The sequence below is a fragment of the Macaca mulatta genome, chromosome 1 (genome assembly GCF_049350105.2).
Source record: "Macaca mulatta isolate MMU2019108-1 chromosome 1, T2T-MMU8v2.0, whole genome shotgun sequence".
NCBI lineage: Eukaryota > Metazoa > Chordata > Mammalia > Primates > Cercopithecidae > Macaca > Macaca mulatta.
The window spans coordinates 170,720,836-170,748,691 of NC_133406.1; the positions used below are offsets into that span (position 1 = coordinate 170,720,836).

A 27,856-nucleotide genomic window follows, 5' to 3' on the forward strand; every position below is an offset into this window, starting at 1 on the left:
GGAGTATCCTTTATGTTTTTTCCTTCCCACATTTAACTTTCCAATATTCTAGGTTTCCATTTTCATGGTTTTTCATCAGTTATTCTGTGGATATCAGAGTGATTTCCAATGTTTATAATTTCTGCTTTTTCAGAAACCATGTCTATGATTCTATATGCATTGTTTCTTTTACTTTTAATTACTTCACAATTAAATATGTTAACATTTTTCAAATTAGTATTCCTCTTTTTTAATATTTACTATATCTTCCAGAAATTACTCAAAAATTCTTTTTCTGTAAGTTGTTTCTTCTTAAAATAATATAGCATCAGACTCAACTTGTTTCTGACTCAACACAGTTATTCCTTCTATGTAAGATATTCCTAGAGATTCTTCTCTTACCACTTGAATGCTAAAACCTGTATTGCTGGTCTATTTGTGAATAGTGTATATAAATACGGAAGGAATGGTACCAGTTCCTCTTTATACCTCTGGTAGAATTCCGCTGTGAATCTGTCTAGTCCTGAACTTTTTTTGGTTGGTAGGCTATTAATTGCTGCCTCAATTTCAGAGCTTGTTAGTGGTTTATTCAGGGATTAGACTTCTTCCTGGTTTAGTCTTGGGAGGATGTATGTATCCAGGAATTTATCCATTTCTTCTAGATTTTCTAGTTTATTGGTGTAGAGGTGTTTATAGTATTCTCTGATGGTAGTTTGTATTTCTGTGGGATCAGTGGTGATCTCCCCTTCATCACTTTTTATTGTTTCATTTGATTCTTCTCTCTTTTCTTCTTTATTAGTCTGGCTAGAGATCTATTTTGTTAATCTTTTCAAAAAACCAGCTCCTGGATTCACTAATTTTTTGAAGGGTTTTCTGTGTCTCTATCTCCTTCAGTTCTGCTCTTAATTATTTCTTGTTTTCTGCTAGCTTTTAAATTTGTTTGCTCTTGCTTCTCTAGTTCTTTTAATTGTGATGTTAGGGTGTCAATTTTAGATCTTTTCTGCTTTGTCTTGTGGCCATTTAGTGCTATAAATTTTCCTCTAAACACTGCCTTAGCTGTGTTTCAGATTCTGGTATGTTATGTCTTTGTTTTCATTGGTTTCAAATAACTCATTTATTTCTGCTTTAATTTCATTATTTACCCAGTAGTCATTCAGGAGCAGGCTGTTCAGTTTCCATGTAGTTGTGCAGTTTTGAGTGAGCTTCTTTTTTTTTTTTTTTTTTTTTTTTTTGAGACGGAGTCTCCCTCTTTCGCGCAGGCTGGAGTGCAGTGGCGTGATCTCAGCTTGAGTGAGCTTCTTAATCCTCAGTTCTAATTTGATTGCACTGTGATATGAGAGAGTGTTTGTTATGATTTCCATTCTGTTTCATTTGCTGAGTGTTTTGCTTCCAATTATATGGTCGATTTTAGAATAAGTGCTATGTGGTGCTGAGAAGAATGTATATTCTTTTGATTTGGCGTAGAGAGTTCTGTAGATGTCTATTAGGTCTGCTTGGTCCAGAGCTGAGTTCAAGTCCTGATTATCCTTGTTAATTCTCTGTATTGTTGATCTGTCTAATATTGACAGTGGAGTGTTAAAGTCTCCCACTATTATTTGTGTGGGAGTCTAAGTCTCTTTGTAGGCCTCTAAGAACTTGCTTTATGAATCTGGGCGCTCCTGTATTGGGTGCATATATATTTAGGATAGTTAGCTCTTCTTGTTGCATCTATCCCTTTACCATTATGTAATGCCTTTCCTTGTCTCTTTTGATCTTTGTTGGTTTAAAGTCTGTTTTATCACACACTAGGATTGCAACCCCCGTTTTATTCTGCTTTCCATTTGCTTGGTAAATCTTCCTCCTTTCCTTTATTTTGAGCTTATGTGTCTTTGCATGTGAGATGGGTCTCCTGAATACAGCACATTGATGTGTTTTAACTCTTTATCCAGTTTGCCAGTCTGTGCCTTTTAATTGAGGCATTTAGCCCATTTATGTTCAAGGTTAATATTGTTATGTGTGAATTTGATCCTGTCATTATAATGCTAGCTGGCTATTTTGCCCATTAGTTGATGCAGTTTCCTTATAGTATCAATGATCTTTACATTTTGGTTTGTTTTTGCAGTGGCTGGTACTGGTTTTTCCTTTCCATATTTAGTGCTTCCTTTAGGAGCTCTTGTAAGACAGGCCTGGTGGTGACAAAATCCCTCAGCATTTGCTTGTCTGTAAAGAATTTTCTCCTTCACTTATGAAGCTTAGTTTGGCTGGATATGAAATTCTGGGTTGAAAATTCTTTTATTTAAGAGCGTTGAATATTGGCCCCAGTCTCTTCTGGCTTGTACAGTATCTGCAGAGAGATCTGCTGTATGTCTGATGGGCTTCCCTTTGTGGGTAACCCGACCTTTCTCTCTGGCTGCCCTTAACATTTTTTCCTTCTTTTCAACTTTGGTGAATCTGACGATTATGTGTCTTGGGTTGCTCTTCTCAAAGAGTACCTTTGTGGTGTTCTCTGTATTTCCTAAATTTGAATATTTGCCTGTCTTGCTAGGTTGGGGAAGTTCTCCTGGATAATATCCTGAAGCGTGTTTTCCAACTTGGTTTCAATCTCCCTGTAACTTTCAGGTGTACCAATCAAATGTAGGTTTGGTCTTTTCACATAGTCCCATATTTCTTGGAGGCTTTGTTCATTCCTTTTCATTCTTTTTTCTCTGATCTTGTCTTCATGCTTTATTTTATTAAGTTGATCTTCAATCTCTGATATCCTTTCTTTCTCTTGATTAAATCGGCTATTGAAGACTGTGCATGCTTCACGAAGTTCTTGTACTGTGTTTTTCAGCTCCAGCAGGTCATTTATGTTCTTCTCTAACCTGGGTTATTCTATTTAGCAATTCCATAAACCTTTTATCAAGGTTCTTAACTTCCTTGCATTGGGTTAGAACATGCTCCTTTAGCCCAGAGGAGTTTATTATTACCCACCTTCTGAAGCCTACTTCTGTCAGTTCATCAAACTCATTCTCCATGCAGTTTTGTTCCCTTGCTGACAAGGGGTTGGGATGCTTTGGAGAGAAGACACATTCTGGTTTGTGGAATTTTTAGCCTTTTTGTGCTGGTTTTTTCTCATCTTTGTGGATTTATCTACCTTTGGTCTTTACTGTTGGTGGCCTTCAGATGGAGTTTATGGAGTTTTTGCATGGTTGTCCTTTTTGTTGATTGTGATGCTATTGCTTTCTGTTTGTTAATTTTCCTTCTAACAGTCAGGCCCCTCTTCTGCAGGTCTACTGGAGTTTGCTGGGGGTCCACTCCAGACCCTGTTTGCCTGGGTATCACCAGTGGAGGCTGTAGAAGAGTCAAGATTGCTGCCTGCTCCTTCCTCTGGAATTTTCATCCCAGAGGGGCATATGCCAGAAGCCAGCCAGAGCTCTCCTGTATGGCGTATCTGTCGACCCCTTCTGGGAGGTGTCTCTCAGTCAGGAGGCACAGGGGTCAGGGACCCACTTGAGGAGGCAGTCTGTCCCTTAGCAGAGCTTGTGTGCTGTGCTGGGAGATCTGCTGCTCTCTTCAGATCTGGCAGGCAGGAATGTTTAAGATTGCTGAAGCTGCACCCACAGCCACCCCTTCCCCCAGGTGCTCTGTCCCAGGGAGATGAGAGTTTTATCTATAAGCCCCTGACAAGGCTGCTGCCTTTCTTTCAGAGAGGTCTTGCCCAGAGGGGAGGAATCTAGTGAGGCAGTCTGGCTACAGTGGCTTTCCAGCACTGAGGTGGGCTCCACAAAGTCTGAACTTCCAGGTGGCTTTGTTTACACTGTGAGAGGAAAACTGCCTACTCAAGCCTTAGTAATGGCAGACACCCCTCCCCACACCAAGCTCAAGCGTCCTAGGTCGACTTCAGACTGCTGTACTGACAGTGAGAATTTCAAGCCAGTGGATCTTAGCTTCCTGGGCTCTGTGGGGCTGGGATCTGCTGAGCTAGACCACTTGGCTCCCTGGCTTCAGCCCCCTTTCCAGGGGAGTGAATGGTTGTGTCTCGCTGGTGTTCCAGGTGCCACTGGGGTATGAAAAAAACTCCTGCAACTAGCTCAGTGTCTGCCCAAACGGCTGTCCAGTTTGTGCTTGAAACCCAGGGCCCATGTGGTATAGGCACCTGATGGAATCTACTGGTCTGTGGGTTGTGAAGACCATGGGAAAAGTGCAGTGTCTGGGCCATAGTACACCATCCCTCATGGCACAGTCCCTCATGGCTTCCCTTGGCTAGGGGAGGGAGTCCCCTGACCCCTTGCACTTCCCAGGTGAGGCAGTGCCCCACCCTGCTTCCGCTCACCCTCTGTGGGCTGCAACAACTGTCTAACCAGTCCCAGTGAGATGAACCGGGTACCTCAGTTGGAAATGCAGAAATCACCCGCCTTCTGTGTTGGCCTCACTGGGAGCTGCAGACTGGAGCTGTTCCTATTCAACCACCTTGCCCAGCTCTCTGGTGAAATAGCAACTTAAGAACAAATTTCACTTAGGATAACTTTCTGCTTGGCCCTGACCAGGAATAATTTTTTCCCATGGATATAATTTATCATAAAGATTATAATGCCAAAAAAATGACTATTATCAATCAGCACTTGGAAGTTGTGAAATAAAATATAATAGGACAGCTATCAGAAATAATGGACTGTACAATAAAAATAACAATGGGTAAGAAATCTACTCTAAACGAGACCATTGTGAAATGTGTCTCATACTGAAAACTCACTTCAATCAAAGAACTGTAAAAGACATGAAGTCTAATTGCATTATTTCTTATCGGTAATTATAGTTACATAAAGCAAATCTTGCATCAACCATTGCTTTTCAACATACTGTCATAAAACATGTTTCTGAACTTGAGTTTTATTGAAGAAAGATTAATTTTTTTTGTCAATGTTATAACACTTGGCTGATTGCTCAAAGAGCAAGAAAAGTCTGATTCTTCAAATTATTTTTATCATGTGGACAAAACAGGTTGATTATGTAGTCTCTTTACTTTTGTACTATACTAATACTTCACTTTATAACGTCTCTGAAAATTAAAGCTTTTTTTCGTTTGTTTTGTTTTGAAACTGGTTCTGTCACCCAGGCTGGAGTGCAATGGCGATCTCAGCTCACTGCAATCTCCGCCTCCTGGGTTCAAGCAATTCCTGTGCCTCAGTCTCTCGAGTAGCTGGGACTACAGATACATGCCACCATACCTGGCTAATTTTTGTGTTTTTGTTGCAGAGACAAGGTTTCACCATGTTGCCCAGGCTGGTCTCAAACTCCTGGAATCAAGTGATCTGCCCACCTCAGCCTCCCAAAGTGCTGGGATTACAGGTGTGAGCCATCACACCTGGTCCCAATTAAAGCTTTTTAATTTTATCAACTAGATAACTAATTTTTAAAATCAATTTAACAAACACCTTTTGAGTATGTATTAGATTCTAGGCACTGGGCTAAGGATGAGGATTAACACATGGCTGTCGCCTTCAGGTCCTTGCAACCTAATGGAGTAGTTATAAAAGCTTCCAATTAGTAATAATAATGGCTACTATGAAGTCTTATTATGTGTGTCATAGCAATTCAAGGGTTAACAAAGCAGACACAGTTCCTGCCCTGATGGAGCATACATTCTATCATACAATTTAGATGTTAAATTATTATGAAATTAATATATTAATTTATTATAGCTGGGATTCATGATACCCAGAAGTCAGAGTACTATGAGAGCTTGTAATCAGAGCTTGACCTACAGATGGCTTTATATAAGATAACACTGGAATTAGGACTTAAGAGATAATGAGTTCACCAGATGGAGAAGGTAGAATGGGAATCCCAAGCAAAGTAAATGACACTACCATCAGCATTCAGTTAGGTGTAAAAGCATTTTGCATGTTCTAGAAGTAGTAATGTATTTTTTTCAATAAAGTTCTCTGCAACACGAAGGAGGTCAAAGATGATTTTGTTTTCTTAACATTAATGGCCAAGGAAGAGATAGACAGTTATTTCTCAAGAGCAATTCACTCTTGGAGAAGGCTGGTTCAGAAAATTATTTCCCTGTCAGGCTACAGTAGGTCATGTTGCCAGGGTAAAACTGTACTGACACTTTACACTGTGAGCAGGGCTTCATTCTTAGGAATGGAGAACAACCATTAGCACCAAAACTAGATGAGGAAGTCCACTTCCCCCATAAGAAAAGGAATGAGTTCAAATGAAACAAGGAGAAAAAACTTGCCTCTTGTCTATTTGCTATTTTAATGAGTATTACTACTATGCTCCCAGTAGCCTTAAATAATAGAAATATGGAAGCTGTTCTAAACTTTTTTCTCTATCATTCTCCAATTAGTTACAAACACCTATGTATTCTATCTCCATTATTTTCTCTTGAATGTATACTCTCTTTTCATCCCCTCTGCCACTTAGTTTTGCCCTTCTTACTTCTTAGATGACGGAAACCCAGGCATTTGTACCAGCCTCTTCACTAGTCTTCCTGCCTCCACTTTCAGCTGCTTCCAGTCCATACATCATCACCAGAGTAAACCCCAAAATAATTTGATCATATCATTTCTGGGCTCAGAAATACAATTATTTAAAGAAAAGGTCTAAATTCCTTAATATTGCATTCAAGGAACCTTATAATTTGACACCAGCTTACACCTTTCTGGTTTTATTGCCTGCAAAACCACTGTATACGTTGTAATTTACAGGCATACTGAACTATTTATAGTGGCTAAATGAATTCAGCTCTCTCATGGGAGTCATTCTCTGGTAGATTTAGTTTTGGAGGTCATGAAACTAAAGCTAGTCATTTTAAATACATCTCAGAGGACTCCTCAGATGAAAAACACACAATTGAGAATAAAGGTTGAATATCCCTAGTGTGAAAATCCAAAACCTACAATGCTTTAAAATCTGAAATATTTTGAGTGCCAACATGATGTTCAAAGGAAGTGCTCATTGGAGCATTTCAGAATTTGGATTTTGAATTTTCATATTAGTGATGCTCAACCAGTAATTGCTTTTTAAGGTAGAATGGTTGGGGAGAATATTTATTATGATTTGGCACCTTAGAAGAATATTGTATGCTACAATAAAACTCATAATTTTTATAGATCAAAAACAAGAAAACAATATCAACACTCTTGATTTGTATGCAGCCAACTGAGAGCTCTCCTCTGAAGGTGACCAATAAATAACACTTTTTAAAGACGTATGGGAAGAAGTTTATCCTCGAATACAATGAAGAAAAATAAAGTGTTAGATAGTTTATTACTATTTCTTAATTTGAAAGCTATTAAAATAGATGTAGATTCTGAGTTTTCTGATGAGGACCAAAACTAAATGGAACCTCTATTATGGTGACTTCTATTCCAAATCCCAAAGTAATAGTCCCCATTTTTTGAACCCTTTCAAAATAATCTATAGGTCCCTTCTAACTCCCTCTTACTGAGATGCTGCATGGTTCTCCATCATATATGATCTCTGTTGCAGCAGCAATGAATAAACCTAATGTTGTTAACTAAGTATATTTGGTGGTATCTTCTTGGTGGGTCTCAACTTTTAACCCTCCTAGAAACCAGAGATTTGGATTTTAAGGCTTTCTGGTATCAGTGAATTGGGCACTCAGGCTATACAAGTCAGACACATGCTCCTTACCCTCCATGGATACTATCTACAGAAGTTCCTGACCACTTAGAATTGATGATCATTTGAGCAGCAGCAGCAGCAGCAGCAACAGTGATGATAGCCACAGAAACTGCAAGCTGATAATGCAGTAGCAGTGGTCAGTACTCAGCGCTGGCAGAGTACCAGTGCAAACTGTGGCATTCAGTGTTCAGTGCTGGTGCAATGGAATTACACTGTAGTGTTCTTTTAAACTTGCTTTTGCTTAGTTTCTAAGTTTGACCTGTCTTGCCATCAATTATTTCATTTATTCAAGGTCCTCCCAGTAAAGTCTTTTTCAGTTACAATCACAGAGTTGGTTATTGTGTGATACATATGAATCCAATGGAATAATATTCTTCATAATCTCCCTATGCAACTTGGGGCATTTGATGACTTTGAAATATAGCTCTCCAGCCATAGGTGCTAAGTTCCAGGTCTAAATTTCTGATTGTCTACTGACTGGATCCACTTGAATATACTACATGCATTTCCAATTTATTATGTTGAAAACAAAATTCATCATTTTCCCAGACTTTCCTTATTTTCTGTCTATGTAGTTGATATTCCCTAAAACAGAAACCTGGGAGGTATTCCTTACCCCTGATGAATTATTCACCAAGCCCTATGAATTCTACTCTCTCTGAAATCCATCCTTTCTCATCTACATAGCTACTTTATAGTTCTAGTTCAAGGCTTCAGTTAATTCTCTCATGGATTAACTCTACGACTTCGTTAACTGCTTACCATGTCTTCCATTGTGCCCACTATATAATCCACTCTGCATGGAGCAGCCATAGAAATCTTTCCAAAATGCAAGTGACAAAATACAAGTAATATAAAAACTCTCTTTCAATTCCCCTTTGCCAGAAGAAAGTTTCCCCAGAATAAAAACTCACTTGACAGTGTATCTTCAAAGAATCTTAAAAAATGGCCTTGCGTTAAGATTGACAGGGCATGAATTTGTATTGGTATCCATGTTTCTGCCTAATAAAGACCCATTTTGGTTTATAAGCAGAAAATGATTCTGCTAGAAGATTTTTTTTACAAACCTTTGCTGTCCCTTTGTACTTAGCACCACGATGCCATAGCATAGATTGATTCTATGAAACGTTCATGCATTCATTCAACAAATATTTATTAAACACTTATTATGTCCCAGGCCTTATTCTATGACATAGGAATAAAGTCAAAAGCAAAACAGATAAAGTCTCTGCTCTCATGGAAATACCGTTCTTGTGGGGAGAAATGTACAAGAAGAAAATAGAAATAAATATACAACATATAGAGTGGTGGTAGTGCTGTGAAAAAAATAAAGCAGGGTAAGAATTATAGACAGTATTGTAAGGGATGCTATCTCATGTAAAGTGCCCAAAGAAAGCCACTCTGAAAAGCTAACATTTTATTGAAGTTCTGAAGGAAGTGAGGAAACATAATGATATAATATAGCATATATACACATAAAAGACTAAACTGAATAAAAGCATGAGTTCTGAAGCCAGATTGTCTGGAATCAAATTTGAGTTCTGTGACTTACTAACAATGTGATATGACATTCTACTTCTTTGTACCTCAGTTTCCCAGTTTATAAAATGGGAATATTGTTGGGTTGTGCATCTTCAAAGAGTAAGCAGATGTAAAGTGCTTAAACAGAGTACGTACGTTGTAAGTACTCAATAACACAAATTATTATCATTGAAAAAATGATGCTAAAACAAAGCATTTCATTTGGAAGAAAATCTCTCAATATCACACAACCTAGTCAATAATTTGTAGACAGTAGGAAAACTGAAGGCTCTAGGAGAAGTCAAATAATGAAGACTCAGGGGCTAACCTTTGAGCATAAGCATAAGCAAACAACAAAGAAGGCTTTATAGTATTCATCTAAGGGTCCACTGAATATCTGCTCTGTACCAAGCACCATACTGCAGAATAAAAACAAAGGTGAAAAGTTAGACATTATCTTTTTTTTTTGTTGCAGAAAATTTATAGTGTAACAAGAAAGACCTAAACTAAAATAAATAATTACAGTACAGGCTATAAAGGCAGTGGTATAGGAAAAACAGAGAGGATACTGGGAGTTTATGAGTGGAATAGTAATAGGCTATGAAATAAGAAACAGACATACCAGTCAGGCAATGTATACAGAACCATCTAGATCTAACCACAACTATTTCAGCAGCCTCACTTTTAATCCATGTATAGGATACCTATAAAATAATAAATATCTAAAATATGCTCACTGACTTTTCATATACTGACTGATTATGTAATCAACATCAAGACGAAGAAACAGGTTGATTAATGGGTACAAATATATAGTTTGACAGAAGAAATAAGATATAGTGTTTGATAGATCAGGAGGGTGCGTATAATTTATAATCATCCATTGCATGTTTCAAATAACTACAAAATAATAATTTGAATGTTTCCAGTGTAGATAAAAGAAAAATATTTAAGGTTATAAATATCCCAATTATACTGATCTGATCTTTACAAATTATATGAATATATGAAATTATCACATGTACCCTGAAAATATGTACATCTATTATGCATCGATATAAAATAAAATTTTAAAAAAAGAAGCACACTATTACCAGAGTCCAAAAGCAACCCACTTCAGGCACCCTTTTAGTCACTATCATACTTCCCAGAGGATAACTACTATTGTGATTTCTAATACCATAGAATAATTTTGCCTCATTTTGTATTCTATATAAATGAAGACATATATTTCGTTGTGGCTTCTTTTCCTCAACATTCATACAAAGACTTGTACATAAATATCATAAATATTCATAGCAGCCTATTTGCAATAATCCAAATCTGAAAGGAAGCAACACAAATATTCATCACTAGGTGAAAGAATAAACAGCCATGGAATATTTCTACAATGGAATATTATTCATCAATAAAAACTGATAAACATTACAGCATGGATCAATCCCAAAATAATTATGCTCAGTGAAAGAATCCAGACAGAAAAAGAGAATACACTGTATAATTACACTTACATAAAACTCCAGAAAAGTCAGTCTCATCTATAGTGATAGAAAGCAGAACAATGTTTGTCTGGGTGGGGAGTGGGGTGAACAGTGCCTTGGGGACACCGTTGGGGCTGACGAATTTTGTTCATTATCTCAATTACAGTGATGCTTTCACTGGTGTGTATGTATTTCAAAACTTGTAAAATTCTACACATTTTTTTCTGTTTTATTTAGAGTTTATTAGTATACAAAAATTTCATATTATTAATATATGCAGTTTGGTGAGTTTGTGTATGTTATAAATTCAAGTTACTGTCGCCACCATCCAGATAGGAGGTTTACATCACCTCCAAAAGTTTCGTTGTGTACCTTTGCTTTTTTGTTTTCTGGGGTTTTTGTGTGTGTTCATTTTTTGTTTTTATTTTTTTTAATTTTTTGAGACAGAGTCTTGCTCTGTCACCCAGGCTAGAGTGCAGTGGCGCGATCTCGGCTCACTGCAAGCTCCGCCTCCAGGGTTCACGCCATTCTCCTGCCTCAGCCTCCCCATAGCTGGGACTTCAGGAGCCCGCCACCACGCCCGGCTAATTTTTTGTATTTTTAGTAGAGACGGGATTTCACCGTACTATCCGGGATGATCTCGATCTCCTGACCTTGTGATCTGCCCACCTCGGCCTCCCAAAGTGCTGGGATTACAGGTGTGAGCCACCACTCTCGGCTGTTCATTTATTTTTGTAGTAAGAACACTTATCATGAGATCTACCTTCTTAATACCTTTTTTTTTTTTTTTTTTTTTTTTTTAAGATGGAGTTTTGCTCTTGTTGCCCAGGCTGGAGTGCAATGGCACGATCTTGGCTCACTGCAACCTCTGCCGCCCGGGTTCAAGTGATTCTCCTGCCTCAGCCTCCCGAGTAGCTGGGATTACAGGCATGCACCACCACGCCCAGCTAATTTTGTATTTTTAGTAGAGACGTTGTATTTTAGCAGAGATGTTGATCAGGCTGGTCTTGAGCTCCTGACCTCAGGTGATCCGCTGGCCTCCGCCTCCCAAAGTGCTGGGATTACAGGCATGAGCCACCACACCTGGCCTAAATTTTTATGTACACAATACCTTATTGTTGATTATGACCACTGTTTGTTGTGCAGCAGATCTCTGGAACTTACTTATATTGTGTAACTGTAACTTTATACCCCTGACATCTTCTGGTAACCATCATTCTACTATTTACTTCTATACCATTGATTATTTTAAGTGCCTCATATAAGAGATATCATGCAGCATTTGTCCTACAACTGACTGATTTTAGTTAACAAAATGTCTTCCAGGTCCATCCATGTGTTTTAAAATGGTAGCATTTTTATCTTTTTAAAGGCTGATTAATATTTCATTGTGTGTAATGTGTACAAAGGCCACACGTTTTTTATTCATCTGTCCATAGACATTTATGTTGCTTTTCTTTCTTGAATATTGTGAATTTGTACATGTTAAGTATGTCAGTTTATTAGATAGTGACTGTAATTCAATAAAACTTTTCAAAACCAAAAAGGAGGCTAGTATATTTTACTAACAAATGTGAGGAAACGAATTCAATATGTATTCAAACCTCTAACAAACTCATCACATATCCTCATATCTTCAATTTGGTTTGGGTGATCTCTATTCAGCTGTGCCACAGTAATGAAGAACAAGGCCAGAGTCATGCTGCCAGGGTTCAAATCCTTCCCCCATACCTTACCAGCTTCCTGACCTTGGGAAAGTTACTTCTTTGTGTTTTAGTTTCCTTATTTGTAAAATGGGGATAATAATAATACCTACTTCAAGGTACTATGTGAATTCATACATGTAAAGAATTTAGAACTCAATAAATATTAGGAACTGTATCACCTATTAGATTCTGGTCCCTAGATTAGGTAAAATAAAATGATCAATATTTATTGAAAAAATCAACGGAATGAGGCTTATTTTTTTTGTTGATCTAACCGTTATACTGGAATATAAAACCACTCTTGAATAGGCTCTGTTCTATTGCTCAAACCTCATGTCTTGACATTCAGTAGCCAATGCCTCCCACACCAATGAATCTCCTGGTATTTTGCACAGTTCGTCAGTTTCTCATTCATCTCCCTGCTTTTGCACATGACTTTCTTTGGCCTAGAATATCTCTTCCACAAAACCAAGAGCTCATTGAGAGGACTAAAAAAAAGTTTGGTTTTCAAGTATGAGAAATTTTATATTAAAAATTAAATTTAAAAATCTCTTAAAATAGCAAATGCCTTGACATTATTAGAAGCTACATGGTTCCCATATCTACTTATATCAAGGAATACTGAAAGTACTCAGTAGTTACATATAGAAACATTCTGAGCTATTTACCCATATTTATGGTAATTACTGTAGGAAATAATTTACATTTCAAAGTTTTACCAGTTTGTATAAGATCCTTCTACAAAGCTTCTACTTATAATAAAAATTACAATTCCAAACATTTTTTCAAGAAAAAAAATAGAATGTATTTCAATACATAGCATAAGCTGAAACAAAAAAGTAGTGTATTATCCTTACCAAATAACATTAAAGTTCTTATTAGCGGAATTGGAAATACTTTTTATGCCCCTCTTACCAGGTTAATGTGTAGATCAAAAAACACATTCTTGAAAGTATTGTTTCATGTGCTTTCAAAAGTTTAATACATATTAGCTGTCTGAGATTTTGTTACATTTTCAATCTTGAATCTTAGGAAATGCAAAAGAAACCACCTTGATTTTAAAAGGTTGGAAAAATAAAATTGATAGCTAAAGACATTGAGTCGTAAATTAAGGACAGTATTACATTATTGCAAAGAAACTGACACTCTTTTAACTGTATGAAACCCATTGATTATCTCTTCAATCTCGCGTTATGAGGACTGAATGGTTAATCTGCGATTCAAGAACCCAAAATGTACCTGGATGTATTTTTAAAAATGAAAAACACCTCAAGAGAATAATCAATTCTTTTAATGTGTAATGAATATCTATCATCCACAAGAAGCATTAACATAATTTGATTCTTAATCAAGTGCTTGGAGGTAAATCAAATAAGCGACACCGACATAAATAATTTGGTTTCTTAAACAGAATTTAAGCAAAACTATAATCTGTAGGCAAAACAATGAAGTTAATACAAGATTGAGTACTGGAGAGAAGTGGGTTTGAATCCAATTTCTGCCACTCCTATCAAAGCGATCTTGAGTAAATTGTTTAATTTCTCTGAGACTCAATTTTCTCATGTGTAACGCAGTGACAACACATACGTCACTCAGTTGTTACAAGGGTCAGTGAAATAATGCATGTAGGTAAAGAGCTTGGCATGTCCAGTAAATAAATATTATTTACCCCTCATTATTCTGGAATAAGGGATCACTTAGGGGCTAAATCAGTTTTGTCTAGCTTACTGTTTTGTTAGAGGGATGACAGTTTGAGTCGTAATTCATATGATTTCATATATCTTCAGGTCAATTACAGTACCAGAAGGAATTTTAAAAATGTGTATTGTATCGTATCATATTTAAATACATCATTGGCTTTATCTGCGTGATGTTGCTCCAACATTTTTTTTCTCATTTGAGGTTTTAACTCATGCCTTGAGTACCAACTGTGTCCTTGCTACTCACACAGGTAATCTTTAAGAGTTACCACTTAGTGAGGTCCAAACTCCTCACCCTACCTTTCCACTTTTATTTTCTACTACTGTTTTAACTTACTTCCCTGATCAGAAACCCAGGTCAGCCCTCATTCCATAAATAGATATTAGACTTTCCTACATCCACTATTTTCTCTGCCTGATATGCCACTGCCATCCTTCCAATAGTTGAAATATAACTCCTCCCCTTTTACAATATTTTGGAGTTTTAAATTTATTCAGTTTTATTGAGTTATAATTGACATATAAAATAGTATATATTCAGTATACAGAGTGATGTTTCAATATATGTATACATTGTGAAATTATGACCACAATCAAGTGAATTATGATACCTATCACTTCACATGTTTATTTTTTTCTTTTTTGTGATTAGAATACAGGCACCTGTCATTTTATTGCACTTCATTTTACTTTATTGTGCTTCACAGATACTGCATGTTTTACACATTAAAGGTTTGTGGCAACCCTGTGTTGAGCAAGTCTATTGGCACTATTTTTCCAACAGCATATGCTCACTCATGTCTTTGTGTCACTTTTGGTAATATTTCAGACTTTTCCTTATTGTTGTAACTATCATGTTTATTTATAATCAGTGGTTTTTTGTTTCTTTTTTGAGACAGAGTCTTACTCTGTTGCCCAGGCTGTAGTACAGTGGCACGATCTTGGTTCACTGCAACCTCCACCTCCTGGATTCAAGTGATTCTCCTGCCTCAGTCTCCTGAGTAGCTGGAACTACAGATGTACAGCAGCACATCTGGCTAAGTTTCATATTTAATAGAGGTGGGGTTTCACCATTTTGGCCAGGCTGGTCTTGAACTCTTGGCCTCCCAAAGTGCTTGGATTACAGGTGTGAGCCACCCATGCTCAGCCAATGATCAATGATATTTGATGTTACTACTATTGTAATTGTTTTGGGGAGCCATGAACCATGCCCATAAGATGGAAAAGTTAATTTGATAAATATTGTGTATATTCTGCCTGTTCCTCCAAAAGACCATTCCCCTCTCTCCCTCTCCTTGGGATCTCTATTCCCTGAGGCACAACAATATTGAAATTATGCCAGTTAATAAACCTACAATGGTCTCTAAGTGTTCAAGTGGAAGAAAGATTTGTGGGTCTTCCACTTTAAATGGAAAGCTAGAAATGGTTAAGCTTAGTGAGGAAGGCATGTCAGAAGCTGGAGTCACCAAAAGCTATGCCTCTTATGCCAAACAGTTAGCCAAGTTGTAAATTCAAAGGAACATTTCTTGAAGGAAATAAAAAATGCCACTTCAGTGAATACATGAATGATAAGAAAGTGAAACAGCCTTACTGCTGATATGGAGAAAGTGGTAGTGGTCTGGACAGAAGATCAAACCAGTCACAACATTCTCTTAAGCCAGAGACTAATCCAGAGCAAGACGCTAACTCTCTTCAATCCTATGAAGACTGAGAAAAGTAAGGAGGCTGCAGAAGAAATGTTTGAAGCTAGCAGAGGTTGGTTTATGAAGTTTACAGAAATAAGTCATCTCTATGACATAAAAGTGCAAGGTGAAGTGACAAGTGCTGATGTAGAAGCTGCAGTGAGTTATCCAGAAGATCTAGCTAAGATAATTAACGAAGGTGGCTACATTAAAAAACAGGTTCTTGGCTGGGCCCAGTGGCTCACGCCTGTAATCCCAGCACTTTGGGAGGCCGAGGCGGGAGGATCATGAGGTCAGGAGATCAAGACCATCCTGGCTAACACGGTGAAACCCTGTCTCTGCTAAACACACACACACACACACACACACACACACACACACACACACACACAAACAAATTAGCCGGGTGTGATGGTGGGCGCCTATAGTCCCAGTTACTCAGAAAGCTGAGGCAGGAGAAGGGAATGAACCCGGGAGGTGGAGCTTGCAATGAGCCGAGATCATGCCACTGCACTCCAGCCTGGGCGACAGAGTGAGACTCCATCTCAAAAAAAAAAAAAAAACAAACAAAAAAAAACCCCAAAAAACAGATTTTCAATGTAGATGAAATAGCCTTCTATTGGAAGAAAATGCCATCTGGGACATTCAAAGCTAAAGAGGAAAAGTCAATGCCTGGCATCAAAGCCTCAAAGGACAGTCTGACTCTCCTATTGGGGCTAATGCAGTTGGTAAATTAAAGTTAAAGCCAATGCTCATTTACCATTCTGAAAATCTTAGGAGCCTTAAGAATTATGCTAAATCTATTCTGCCTGTGCTTTAGAAATGGAACAACAAAGTCTGGATGACAACACCTCTGTTTACGACATGATTTACTGAATATTTTAAGACTACTTTTGAGACCTACTGCTCAGAAACAAAGATTCCTTTCAAAATATTACTGTTCATTGACAATGCACCTAGTCATTCAAAAGCTCCCATGGAGATGTACAAGATTAGTGTTGTCTTTATGCCTGTGAATACAACATCCATTCTGCTGTTCATGGGTCAAGGAATAATTTTGGCTTCCAAGCCTTATTATTTAAGAAATACATTTTGTATATAGCCAGATCATGATTCCTCACATGGACCTGGGCAAAGTAAATTGAAAACATTCTGGAGAGGATTCACCATTCTAGATGCCATTAACAGCAATCATAATTTATGAGAGGAGATCATACTATCAACATTAACAGAAGTTTGGAAGAAATTGATTCCAGCCCTCATGGATTACTTTGAGGGGTTTAATACTTCAGTGTAGAAAGTAATTTCAGTGTGGTAGAAAGAGATCTAAAATTAGAAGTGGAGCCTGAAGATGTGACTGAATTGTTGCAATCTCATACAACTTTGACAAGAAATTGCTTCTTATGGATGATCTAAGAAACTGATTTCCTTCCTCCTCCTTCTCCTCCTTTTTCTCCTTCTCCTCCTCCTCCTCTTCTTCTTCTTCCTCCTCCTCCTCCTCTCCTTCTTCTTCTCCATATCCTTACTCTTCTTTTGGACAGGGTCTCATTCTGTCATCCAGGCTGGAGTGAGTGGCACAGTCTTGGCTCACTGAAGCCTCAACCACCCAGGCTCAAGTGATCCTCCCACCTCAGCCTCCTGAGTAGCTGGGACTACAGGTGCATGCCACCACACCCAGCTAATTTTGTATATTTTTATAGAGACAGAACTTTGGCATGTTGCCCAGGTTCATGGCGAACTTCTGGGCTGAAGTAATCCACCTGCTTTAGCCTCCCAAAGTGCTGGGATTACAGGAGTGAGTCACTGCACCTGGCGAAAGTGGTTTCTTGAGATGGTAAAGATGCCGTGAACATTGTTGAAATGACAAGAAAGAATTCAGAATATTACATAAACTTATTAATAAAGTAACCACAAATGTTTGAGGTTACTTTATTAATGTAAAAAATGTAACTCAAATTTTGAAAGAAGTTCTACTGTAGGTAAAATGCTATCAAATAGCATCACATGCTACAGAGAAATCAGCATTTAAAGAGAAAGATGTTCTAGAGAAATCTTTCATGAAAGGAAGAGTCAATTGATGCAGCAAACTTCATTGTTGTCTTATTTTAAGAAATTGCTAGAGCCACCATAACCACCACCCTGATCAGTCAGCAGTCATTAACATCAAGGAAAGACCCTCTACCAACATAAAGATTACTACTTGCTGAAGCATCAGAAGATTGTTAGAACTTTTAGCAACAAAGTATTTTTTCATTACAATATTTCATTACGATATTTTTTTAAAGACATAATGCTATTGCTCACTTAATAGACTATAGTATATTGTAAACATAATGCTTATATTCAGTGGAAAACAATAGTTTTATCATAATATTTGCTTTATTGTGGTGGTGTGAAACTGGGCCTGCAATGTCTCTGAGGTATGATTGTACTTAAGATCCACTCTCTTGGCATATTTCAAGTACTCAATATATTCTTATGCTGTATATTAGGTCTCCAACACATATCCATTTTACAACTGCAAGTTTGTATCCTTTGGGCTACATCTCCCCATCTTCCCTACCCCCAGACAGCTGGTAACCGCTGTTCTACTCTCAGCTTCTGTCTGTGTTTCTTTAGATTCCACCTGTAAATGAGATCATGTAGCATTTTTCTTTCTGTGTTTGGCTTATTTCACTCAGAAAAGTGTCCTCTAGACACAAACAAATGGAAGAACATACCATGCTCATGGATAGGAAGAATCAATATCATCAAAATGGCCATACTGCCAAAGGTAATTTATAGATTCAATGCCATCCCCATCAAGCTACCAATGAGTTTCTTCACAGAATTGGAAAAAACTGCTTTAAAGTTCATATGGAACCAAAAAAGAGCCTGCATTGCCAAGACAATCTTAAGTCAAAAGAACAAAGCTGGAGGCATCACACTACCTGACTTCAAACTATACTACAAGGCTACAGCAACCAAAATAGCATGGTACTGGTACCAAAACAGAGATATAGACCAATGGAACAGAACAGAGTCCTCAGAAATAATACCATACATCTACAGCCATCTGATCTTTGACAAACCTGAGAAAAACAAGAAATGGGGAAAGGATTCCCTATTTAATAAATGGTGCTGGGAAAATTGGCTAGCCATAAGTAGAAAGCTGAAACTGGATCCTTTCCTTACTCCTTATACGAAAATTAATTCAGGATGGATTAGAGACTTAAATGTTAGACCTAATACCATAAAAACCCTAGAAGAAAACCTAGGTAATACCATTCAGGACATAGGCATGGGCAAGGACTTCATGTCTAAAACACCAAAAGCAACGGCAACAAAAGCCAAAATTGACAAATGGGATCTAATTAAACTAAAGAGCTTCTGCACAGCAAAAGAAACTACCATCAGAGTGAACAGGCAACCTACAGAATGGAAGAAAATTTTTGCAATCTACTCATCTGACAAAGGGCTAATATCCAGAACCTATAAAGAACTCAAACAAATTTACAAGAAAAAAACAAACAATCCCATCAAAAAGTGGGCAAGGGATATGAACAGACGTTTCTCAAAAGAAGACATTCATACAGCCAACAGACACATGAAAAAATGCTCATCATCACTGGCCATCAGAGAAATGCAAATCAAAACCACAATGAGATACCATCTCACACCAATTAGAATGGCAATCATTAAAAAGTCAGGAAACAACAGGTGCTAGAGAGGATGTGGAGAAACAGGAACACTTTTACACTGTTGGTGGGATTGTAAACTAGTTCAACCATTGTGGAAAACAGTATGGCGATTCCTCAAGGATCTAGAACTAGAAGTACCATATGACCCAGCCATCCCATTACTGGGTATATACCCAAAGGATTCTACATCATGCTGCTATAAAGACATATGCACACATATGTTCACTGCGGCACTATTCACAATAGCAAAGACTTGGAATCAACTCAAATGTCCATCAGTGACAGATTGGATTAAGAAAATGTGGCCCATATACACCATGGAATACTATGCAGCCATAAAAAAGGATGAGTTTGTGTCGTTTGTAGGGACATGGATGCAGCTGGAAACCATAATTCTCAGCAAACTATTGCAAGAACAGAAAACCAAACACCGCATGTTCTCACTCATAGGTGGGAACTGAACAATGAGATCACCTGGACTCTGGAAGGGGAATATCATACACCAGGGCCTATTATGGGGAGGGGGGAGAGGGGAGAGGGGAGGGATTGCATTGGGAGTTATACCTGATGTAAATGATGAGTTGATGGGTGCAGCACACCAACATGGCACAAGTATACATATGTAACAAACCTGCACGTTATGCACATGTACCCTAGAACTTAAATAAATAAATAAATAAATAAAGTGTCCTCTAGTTTCATCCATGTTGTTACAAATGACAGGATCTCTGTTTTTAAGGTTAAATGATATTTATATAGTGTTTATATTTGTGTGTGTGTAGGTATGTACATTATGATGCAATTTCTTTATCCATTCATCAGTCAATGGGCATTTAAATTATATCCATATTTTGGCTACTGTGAATAATCCTGCCATGAACACGGGACTGCAAATCTCCCTTTGAGGTACATGTTTTATTTCCTTTGGGTGTAATATATACAGAAGAGGAATTGCTGGGTCATATGGTAGTTTTAACTTTTTAAGGAAATTTCGTACTGTTTTCCATAATGGCTATACCAATTTACATTCTCAGCAATTTACCTTTTCTCTACTCCCTTTTCAATACTTGTTATCTCTAGTCTTCTTGATAATACCCATCTTAACTGATATACAGTGATAACTCATGGCTTCGATTTGCATTTTCCTGATGATTAGTGATGTTGAACACCTTTTCATATACTTGTTGTCATTCATAATTCTTCTTCGGAAAAATGTTTATTTACATACTTTGTCAATTCTATTTTGTAAACTGGGTTATTTTTGTTTGCTTTTTTTTTGCTATTCAGTTGTATGGGCTTTTAAAATATATTTTGGATATTAACTTCTTATTAGATATATAGTTTGCAAATATTTTCTCACCATCTATAGGGTGCCTTGTATTTGTTCTTTTTTTTTTTTTCTCTTTTATCTGGAGACAGGGTCTCACTCTGTCACCCAGGCTGGAGTGCAGTGGTGTGATCATGGCTCACTGCAGTCTTGACCTCCTTGGTTTCAGTGATCCTCTCACCTCAGCCTCCCAAGTAGTTGGGACCACAAGCATGCACTATCACTCCTGGTTAATTTTATTTTATTTTTGTAGAGATGGGGGTCTTACTATGTTGCCCAGACTAGTCTTGAACTCTGGCCTCAAGTGATCCTCCTGCCTTGGTCTCCTAAAGTTCTGAGATTATAGGTGTGAGCCACCATGCCCAGCCTGCCTTTTTATTTTGTTGACTATTTCCTTTGCTGTGTAAAAACCTTTCAGTTTGAGTTAGTCTCATTTGTTTTTCTTTTTTTGCCTGAGCTTTTGGTGTCATAATAATTCAAATGGAAGTGACAGCTATACACATATTAGTTGAATGATGCTAATAATTTCAAACTCAACAATGTTCTAGTAGCACGATTCGAACTAATAGCACATACAAGTACTGGTTTCATTGGAAATTTTAATAGGAATAATATTGGAAATAGTTTCATATTTTTATGATGATAGATACAGGGACTGATTTTAGACATTTTAATTTTGTTGTTATTGCATATGATAGTACTTCTGACACTCAGCAGAAGATTGCATTTCCTCTGGTTGCCATATCTCCTCTATTCATTTAACAAATCTAACTTTGGACAAAGCACTTTTCTATCCAGTGGAGATATAATGATGAATAAGACATAGACCCGCTTTCAAAGAGCTCAAGAAAGCAGACCTTCAAACAACTAATGAAAATACGATGTGATAACATTTTAGAAATTTTATATCCAAAGTCCCATATGCACATATTTGGGGATCCAGAGAAATCTTCAAAGAGGCATTGACATTTGGACTGGATCTTAGTCAAACTAATAAAGGCAAGCAGATTTATAAGTCAATATAAAACAGTTATAAATACAAGATGCATTATTCTGGCTTTGCAATTTGTTGTTAGTTGCTTTGAACATGGCTGTGTCTTTTTTTTTCTGGAAAATCCTTTTCAAATTAAATCATAAAGCCACAGAGTAAAGCCCTGATTTAAGGAACAATCTAGAAGCAGTTTCTGTCAAACTTTTTCCATTTTTCCTTATATATGACAAGAATAAGGTACACTCTGATGAGAGTTCTTTGAATTTCACTTCCAAAAATGTCTCCCAATTCTGTTTACTTTTTCTTTCCTATTATTATACTCTCCTTCTTTTGTCATGATTACAGCAACTGGTCTCCCTGTCCCTCATATTAACTCCTATGATACTTTCATAAAGGCTACTTAGAGAAACATAGACCCCAAATGGCAATTTCCGTCCTGAGGTTATTGTCAACATTTAAGGGGATCTGAGAACTTGACTCACAGCACTTCTTACTGATATTTTCTATCCTACTGCATAGCACACCAAAACTCCTAGGAAAACCTTACCCTCCTACCCAAAGAACTCTCTTTCCTGACGTCACGTTTACCCCATCTTTTGCCCTGATCATCCCCTTGCTCAGTGCTAAAGTCCTACAGAGTGAGCTCCTGATGTCCCCTCACCTCCAGCTCCCACACAGAGTCCACGAGGGAGAATAATTCTCCTCCTTTGGCTTTTATTTGAGAGCATCTTGCAGTGACTGTTGTCTTTTCTTCTTTCAGGAAGTGGAGACAGAGAACAAAGCTAAGTGGGCAAGGAGGAAGGAAAAATACAAAAATCTCCATTTTGTCCCATACCATTTTAATTTGCCTTTTTTTCTGCCCTACTCAGAGTATGCAAACATTTTTCCAGTGTCTTGGAGCATTTCCTGGAGAAATATCAACTTCTTGTAATTAAAAGACATTCCTATTAGTAGTTAACTTCCTCTCTTTTAAAGAATAGAGTCTTAGTTTTACGGGTGGTAAAATGGCTCCTTGTTACTTTAACAGCAGCAAACAAGACCAACCGTCAGGATTCCGGGTTTGTCCTGTTCACCCTGAACAAGGCAGGGGACCCTGACTCCGTGGCTTAGGAAATGAATCTGCAATCCTTAACCTGGGATTGTTCCTGAGAATTTGTGTTCAGCATGGGAATTTTGACCTGCTCCGTTTTTGATCTGAGCTGGTTCACCCCTCCTTAGAAAACCTAGTGGGCCCCTGCTCCGGGAAGGTCACCATATTGATGCCCAACTTACTGTTACTACCCGATCAGCATAACAAACTACATCCTAGAACTCCTGGGCTCAAGAAATCCTCCTACCTCACTCTCCTGAGTAGCTGGGACTACAGGCATGTGCCACCCCGCCTGCGGTGCTGCAGTATTTCTAATCAGCGCTGAGAAATCTCTCATTCCTACTGAGGCCACAGCAGACCACTTAGCGCCTCTAGGAACCGTGCTTGGCAGGACCACTTCCCACTCCTAGGGGTTTGGAGATGTGGTTTCCGGAGAGATGGTCCTTTCAGTAGCCTCTCAGAAACCATCTTTGGTGCTGTCTTCTGAGGCTCCAATTTCATTCATCAGAGTTCTTGGCCTGAGGCCAGTCGTAACATTAGGCCGGGAGATTTTTGTCAGATTTCCTGCTTAGTGGGTTCTTTGTTTTTGAGTTTGTCCCTTCCTGGTAACAACTAAGTGGCGGGCATATTCTGGCCAGTGTGCAGTCTTTTTTTTTTTTTTCCCCAGCAGTTTTAGGTTTACAGCAAAATTGATAGGAAAACACAGAGATTTCTCATATACTCCCCACCCCAACACATGCATAGCTTTCCCTAATATTCACATCCCCAGCCTGAGTGGTACATTGTTTCAACTGATAAACTACATCTACACATCATAGTCACCCAAAGTCCAGAGTTTACATTAGGGTTCACTCTTGGTGTACATTTGATGGGTTTGGACAAATGTATCCATCCTGGATAATACATGTCATTATACATTGGTCCAAACCCATCAAATGTACACCAAATATATAAATATATGTATATATACATTTTATAATATATATTTATAGATACATATTATACATAGCAGAGTAAATATATATCATACACAGCTTGTTCTTTTATATATATACATTTATTTATATATATATAGTATCATTATTCATCATGCAGAGTGTCTTCACTGCCCTAAAATCAAAGTCTGTTTATCTCATTAGCTGTGCTATAAACCTGTGATTTTTCTAGTTAATGGTAGATCACATAAAAAACTCCAAAATTTGCTTTATCTTCAGGCCTACAGTAACAGTCAAATCAGCAAGGCAGCCATTCTCATTTAGTGGGGTGGATCTTGAATAGAGACTCAGAAAATCTGCCAGTAGCCTTGTCTTCTCCTGCAGAAAGAATTTTTTAATTTTTATGACTTGAGTGGCCTCATCATGCCACCTAAGTCTGTTTCTTCATCTGAACAAGCATTCTTTTTTTTTTGATATATATATTTTATTATACTTTAAGTTCTAGGGTACATGTGCATAACGTGCAGGTTTGTTACATATGTATACTTGTGCCATGTTGGTGTGCTGCACCCATCAACTTGTCAGCACCCATCAACTCGTCATTTACATCAGGTATAACTCCCAATGCAATCCCTCCCCGCTCCCCCCTGAACAAGCATTCTTGAATCAGTCGTGCATTCTCTAAAACCACTGTAACTCCAATCTCAGTGTGACTATCAAAATGTCCCGTTGGCTCCACAGTGGTTTTTCAAAGATAACACAGCTTGTTCTAGATGTACTTTTGCCCCTTTATGTTTTAACTGCAGATGTCAGTCTGTCACTATTCAAATGCATTCTTGTTTTTTTTTCCTAAGGTAAGCATTCTTTGGAGACGTGACTTTACTTCTCCAAGAAACTAACAAAGCTTGTGATACCTCTAGTATCTAGAATCTAGTAGTAACGACAATCAGGAAGTCCAATCTTTACAAATACCTATTTTAAATCTTTAAGGTAGGGAGGCAATACAGTTCAAATCTTTAGTCTTCAGCAAATTATATTAAAATATCTTGACATGTTTTCTTCTACTTTCACATAACTGTGCACTTCTGATTCTTCTACTCCAACTGATTCTTTTTTCCTGCCATCCTGCCCTCACTATCTTGGTCCCTCAATCTCTTGTCTCCTCTACACTTTTGAGAGTCTCATACTACATCCTTATCACACGTCTTGTTTTCCCAGTGTTCATAGTCTCTTTAGGAGTAAAATATGTTTATTCTGTTTGTCTAATAATAATCTGGTAGAAACCTCAAAAGCATTATGCTAAGTGAAAGGAACCAGACACAAAAGATGTCTACTTGAATAATTCTACTTATGTGAAATGTTCAGAAAAGGAAAATTTATAAAGACAGAAAGCAGTTTAGTAGTTACCTGGGGCTAGGGTAGGAAAGGAGATTAGAATGGGGATTAATTGTGAATAAGCAGGAGGGACTTGGGCATTGGGTAACAGAAATGGCCAAAATTAAATTGTGGTGATAATTGCACTTCTCTATAAATTTACTAAAAATATTGAATTGTACACTTAAAATGAGTTAGTTTTATATTATGTATTTCACACACCTAAATAAAGCTGATTTTAAAAAAAAGAATTGTCTAAGTAGCTTTAGAGACAGGGTCTTGTTCTGTTGCCCAGGCTGGAGTGTAGTGGTGTGATCATAGCTCATTGTAGCCTCAAACTCTTGGCCTCAAGTGATCCTCTTGCCTTGACATCTCAAAGCACTGGGATTATAGGTGTACACCACTACACTTGATCCAGAGTGGCTTTTGTTCTTTGCTTGCTTAGCAAGGAGAATGTGAATTCTTACTTAGCCAGTTTTATCTCATCACTCACAAATCTATCTTGTCATTCCGCTGCTTAAAACCATTTCATCAAAACCTCCCTATTGCCCACAAAATAAAGACCAACTATGGTATAAGAGCCCCTTCACAGTTTCTCCTCTGTCTACCTCATGGTTACTCCTTCCTCATGCTTTCTCTTTTACATATTCAACCACTTGTGACATGGAGTTTTCTCTATGAGCAACACTCATTCTCCTTTTGCCCATTTTAAAATTCCAATTTATGGTTTGAAAGACTCCTCAGGCTTCACCTGGACTTTACAGATAGGACTAAGAAATAGAACTTCTCTTTACTATTTCTCGGCCTTCATCACATCTCCATAATCCTATGTACTATGCTGTACTGCATATAATGCTTCACTTGTCTCTATTCCTTATCAGACCTTAAGCTTCTGAACAGCAGGGGCTCTTTGTACATGGTGTCTCTAGTGTTAATCCTTGCGCTTGACACACAGTCAGTCCTCAACAAATGTTTATTGAATTGGATTGAATTAAAGGTTTGTATTTCTCTAAAATTTGCCCAAGCACCAGAGGCGATGAAGAGTTTGGATTTCTGATGTTCTATCTATATGTTAAATACAGCTGAAATCAAAGCAAGTTGTACCTGTGTGAGGGTTGGAAGAATTACTGGTTTGATACAAGATTTCTACCTCATTGAGATTTGAGGAAGATGTAGTTTCCACATTCTCATGCTGTTCTAAACCCATCTGTTCTGAAATTATTATTTTTACTCTACTAGACCTCCAGATGCTATATTTTTGCCCTGGTAATAGTGTTTTTTATGCCAATGAATAAATACAGACTATCAGTCTTTACTCAACTTATATTGATTGCTAGTGGCAGAAACAAGTGACACAAAATAAAACTGACTACGCCTAACATGCCTTCCTTTTAAAAATTGACAAAATAATCATAATTTTTGGTGACAAAATTTAGATCTGCCAGTTTTGGCTCAAGAAGAGTTGATTTGATTAAAAAGATAAGACAAAATAGGAGGAACCTTAACTGTCAAAGTTTGATACAGACAAAAAATATGGCTGGTAGAGTAAATTTATGAAATTCTTGAAGTTCCAGAAACCTGTAACTTCTGAGAAACATATTGGAATACATATTCTGTTCTCTGAGGCACTACTAAAAGGCATAACAACTGGCTTCTCTTCATGAGATGCCAATAAAATGATGAAAGGCAATACAGTGTACACCGCTACACTTGGCCCAGAGTGGCTTTTGTTCTTTGCTTGCTTAGCAAGGAGAGTGTGAATTCTTACTTAGCCAGTTTTATCTCATCACTCACAAATCTAACTTGTCATTCTGCTGCTTAAAACCATTTCATCAAAACCTCTCTATTGCCCAGAAAATAAAGCCCAACTATGGCATAAGAGCCCCTTCATAGTTGTTGTTCATATCATGCCCCAGGTTCCTGAGAGTAGTCTAATATTATGAAGAGAGAAAGGGCTATATGGTATTTGTATCTTGGAGAATGGGTAACCACATACTGTACTGCCTTTTTCTTAAGGGGTCGTTTTTGTTGTTTTCTTTATTGAATATGTTTAGCCAAATTCTGGCATAATATGCATATCCTACTACTCCTGAATGTAAAATCAATAGCATATATTTATAAAAGAGTTCAATACAATTATTTCAATAAGAGTAAATGCATATGAAAACATCTCATCTTATTACCATTTTTACCTGTTTTTTTTAAAAGTATATATTGAGGCTGAAATTATATGAAACTTCACAGATAAACACAGTCAGTATTTTGTTAAACTGGTATGCATGATTCCTCTTGGAATAAAAGATTAGAGTCACACAAATATTGTGAATGAATTTACAATCACTTATGATTGTTGGAGCACTAACCAGGACATATAACATGGACAGTGGGCAAAATAAATCATGTATTATATTCAATTGTATTCATTTTAACCTTTTACTTTTATAATCACTTCTGCTGATTAAGTTTTAAAGAACTTTAGCTTTGATAACAGTTATTCAATTTACTTGTTAACTTCTTTTCATTAAGAAAAATTTCCTTTATGCTACACATACAAGTTTTCAATTGTTATATATTGTCAAGACCAGAAAGACAACATGGTTTACTGCAGTAAAGTTAATTATTCAACAGTCTACACACTGATGCGGACTTTCATTGCCACTGCATAAGATTTTTAAGCTTTAATAATGAAAGGTCCAGTTTCTTACTTAGACCATCATAAAGTCAAAACAGCAATGTTTCTTTAATCTTTAAAGCTACTTTCACGCAGAAT

At 37.4% G+C, this 27,856-nt stretch overlaps 1 protein-coding gene across 3 annotated transcripts in view; it reads right to left on the reverse strand.

Moving 5' to 3' along the window:
* LRRC7 (leucine rich repeat containing 7) overlaps positions 1–27,856 on the reverse strand; it is a 552,677-nt gene that overhangs the window by 211,766 nt on the left and 313,055 nt on the right. The window lies entirely within an intron of this gene.